The 4,030-nt window shown below is 41.9% G+C and overlaps 1 long non-coding RNA gene across 1 annotated transcript; it reads right to left on the bottom strand.

Annotated features, from left to right (window-relative positions):
• Positions 1 to 1,335: 1,335 nt before the first annotated feature.
• Positions 1,336 to 3,751, bottom strand: LOC147685231 (uncharacterized). The gene is made up of 2 exons (XR_015300421.1): positions 3,412 to 3,751; positions 1,336 to 1,743 (listed from the first exon to the last, which is right to left on the bottom strand). It is a non-coding gene; the product is annotated as an uncharacterized LOC147685231 (long non-coding RNA).
• Positions 3,752 to 4,030: the final 279 nt, after the last annotated feature.

The raw sequence follows: 4,030 nt of genomic DNA, 5'->3' as shown, positions 1-4,030 counted from the left end.
CTATCCTGAAGGCCTTTATCACCTTTATTATACCTTCTTCCTCTGCGGGAAGCCATACAAAATTAAAGTGAGGACCTAAAACCTATAGGATGTTTATGTAAAATTCACAATCTGCATGGGTCACTATGCATTCAATGACTTTGTGAGAAAATCCCAGAACCTCCTGGGAGTTACAGTTTTACGTATTCCTTGGATTCATACTCGTTGAGTTTCAACATATTACCCTCTGATTTCCAGATTGAGATACTGACTGTTCCCATAGTGGAGATGTCCTCTGCATTTCTGTAAGCTTGCTTGATTTCTTTGTTTAATGCACTCTTTTTAAACCTTAGGATCTTTGAGAAGCAGCGAAAATAATTGGTATTCACATTTTGAGCACCGGCTGTTGACTTCTCAAATTGAGGTTAATGTAATAGCTGTCATCACCAAATACCATGCCTACTGTGAGGTGCTAGCACATATTAACCATTCTGCTAACAAGAGGGAACTTAACACTGTGAGCAAGGGCTGAATTCTCCCTTTGTCGAAACAACCACTGATTGTTTATCACCCTCGAACTTGTTTCTCCTACTGCAATCTTGTTATGCCTACTTACCCTATGAACCGTTCTCTTATCAGGCGTATAATTAATTGATAACAAAAAGGGAAAATTACTGCTGTAAGTCGCAGGGATTTCCTAATAACACATTCATGCTACACACAAATCAGGTCTACGTGTATGATAAAGTTTAAAGCATTCACTCTTTGGAGTCCGAGGGTCCAGAGAAACATTGGACAATATTATCAAGAAAGGGCAATACATTATCGCCGCTTTTATCGGCAGGAAACTGCAACTAAAGCGGCGATAATGGGCTTGATAATATGCCCTTGTGAATTCCCATAGAAGCCTAGGTTCTGATGTTAACCTGGGCTTCTATAGGAATTCACAAGGGCATATTATCAAGCCCATTTTTGCCGCTTTAGCGGCAGTTTCCTGCCGATAAAAGCGGCGATAATGTATTGCCCTTTCTTGATATTATGGCCCAATGTTTTAATTAGGGGTACTAGCAAGATCACCGGACTATTTTAACAGCAGATTGGCATTAGTCATATTAACAAAAGTAACAGAACTGCAGCGAGAGGATTCTTTCCTTCCGTTGTCTGGATAGCTATGTGTACTGAGAAACATTACAAGACAATTTGGCCTTGCTTAGGGAAAATGTAGAAAGGAGGAGAGAAAGATGGACTTAGTGCCCTTTTCCCTACATGCATATGTATCTGATCAAACAAATCAATTGCATTTGTAATTGCCTGCAAATAAATCAACCACCCAGAACCCACAAGTTAGGATACAGGTTGCTTGGTGAATCCATACAGTCTTTATTTTTCAGCCAAGTTACATATAAACATATCTCTGTCGAATTCACTATACAATGTAGCTTGGTAAAAATATGCAGCTTCTCACTATTGCTATAAAAATGATTAACAATAAGTTTAAAATAAAGTTAAACAGCATATAACATAAAATCGACACAGAAAAAGATAAAATGAGATTTCTCTAGGTGGCTCCGGAGAGGTCACCTTAGCCGAAGGACATCTGAGTTGCTTCAGTTTCCGGCAGGAAGTTAACTGCGGCAGAGGACCCGATCCATTAGGGCGGGGACTCTGTTTCTTTTTTTTTTTACGCACATTACGTTTGTACAAAACAATGGCTTCTCCCATTGGAACTCCAACTCCATTTGTTATGTGGTTTCCATTAGGTACCTAGGTACAAAATAAGAGTTTAAGTGTCAGAGGAAATGTTCATTTTCATCATTTGCTTAAAGATTTGCTTGATCGTGTCTGCCTCCTTAAGCTCTCATTGTTAGAGAGTACAGTAATATAGCACCCGAAAAAAACAGGAGTGGAGTAAAAACACCACCTGTACTTCCGATGCAGGCATAAATACCTGTTTATTCCTATAATGGAATTAGAATTAAGCCAAATATATATGAGCCACTGAAGGATTGTTCCCTAAAGTCTAGGGACGTCTGAAGTTGCTAAGGTGCAACTGTGTACCTTTGTATAAAACTTTACAAACTTGAGAAGTGCAAACTTAGGAAAGTGGGCAGTTTTAGTTTGCAGTAGCGTGAAACCATACCTGTTTCTGCTCAAGACTCTGAGTTGAAGCAGGTGAAACAATGATGCTTGGCAGTCACACCAGTGGCGTCTACTCCGCTATGGTGGAGGAGAGTCACCCCATTGCTTTCAAGCAGAGTGAGATGCAAAAACATAAATTGATAATAACTTTTAGTTATTATGATATTATGTTTGTGCTGCTTTGCGGGTGGGGGAATGGGTAGGGCTGCTCTGTGAGTAGGGAAGTGGAGGAGTAGTTTGCCCACTCCTAAGTGCGCAATGATTGTTTGGTTGGCCCTCTCAGGCCACCAAAACCAGTCATGTGCACTTTCCTACTTCAACATGCAGGCTGCATTACAGCCTGCATGAAGAACATGTTCACCCCTCCAGTCCCTGGATAAGCGCCGTGTCACAGCTCTCAGACCAATCACAACACTGCATTGCAGATTTGGGATTGGCTTAGAGGAGGGAGCCTGGCTGCCTGCTTCTTGTTGCTGAAGTCAGAGCCAGGATATCAGGAGTAGTGGCGTGGGACCCGGCGACAGCAAGGTAAGTGATTTAAAAAAAAAATCTCACTCCCTCCAGCAATCGCGACCCCCTACTACCTCCGCGCCCGCCTCCCCACCCTCAAGCCATGCCGACCGCCACTATGTAACACACTGGTTTTCAAGCTCTCAATGTACGGCTACAGTTGCCTACCAAACAATTTGCTGTAATTGGATTACAGGAAGAAGTAGTGGTATATGTTGATTAGTATTAATTTGCTAGAAAATAATGATTAATTTAGACATGCTTCAGTTTCCATAACTGGCTGCACACTTTCCATTTGCAATCATTCATGAAACGCTGCAGGAAAGTGCATGGTTATTTTCGGTCTACACGTTTACCATGTGCAAGTGTCTTTCTCTATTTCAGAAATTCAAAGAAAATATCACCTCAGCAATGGTCTCTGGGGCAGATGTACGAGTGGGGCATTTAGTGACTCGCAAATTGCGCTCAATTGCTTGTCGCAATTTGCGAGTCGGCAAATGCCATGTACAACAGTGTCAGAGTGTTGAAAACGAGGCAGTATCTGTGAGGCCTGCACAAATAACATGTCACATTTGTCCTTCACTGGGAACTAAAAGACCCTATTGTTGCGCTTGACTCTCAGAGGGTAGCGTTGCAGAGCAGTCTTAAATTCTGCAGCAACGTCATATACATAGAAAGCACTCCATTGTATGTACATGTTACTACTGATCTATCAGGAATTGTGATAATATTAATGTTGCTATTAATGTTTCATTACTAACACTACTGTTTCATTTTGCTTACCTGTGTGTGCATTCGTTTACTTTTCTGCAGATCCGACAGATAAGCTTCGTCCATTGGGCTCCTGTAGAAACCAGTGGTCACGTCAGCATCACCATCGTGAGCGCTCCTCGAGACATCTGACGCAGGCGCAGAGCGAGACTCTAAAGCCACACCGAGTAACAGCACGAGACAGAACCAGCTCTCCATCTTGCTGCCTGTCCAAAGTGCCGAAATCCCCGTCTTAGAGGACCTCTAACGTTCTCCTGGTTTCCGTCTGTGCAGTTGGACGCTCTCTCTGACTGTGTCTAACTTCATGGGTAGTCGTGTTGTTCTTAAAGTTTCGATGTGCGCATCTGTCGCCATTCACTAGTTCCTCCTTATGCTTTATTACAAGTGGTCCATTTCGTAAAGACTTGGTGTGATTATGTCACTTCCTGTCAAAGAAAAGCTTTTAGCCCTTGCTTTACAATAATTTTTCAAAACTCTTTTTATTGTGCATTTGCTTAGTATACATTCATTGTACAACACAGAGCGCAAATTCGCAGACAAAGTTTATTGACCGTTTTGTCGTACCGCCGTATTTACGAATCTACTCCAGCTTAAAGCGCTTCAATAGTATATGAACTTTACTAGTAAATCA

Source organism: Lissotriton vulgaris, chromosome 10 (genome assembly GCF_964263255.1).
Source record: "Lissotriton vulgaris chromosome 10, aLisVul1.2, whole genome shotgun sequence".
Classification (NCBI taxonomy): Eukaryota; Metazoa; Chordata; class Amphibia; order Caudata; family Salamandridae; genus Lissotriton; species Lissotriton vulgaris.
This window is presented reverse-complemented; position numbering and strand designations above follow the sequence as displayed.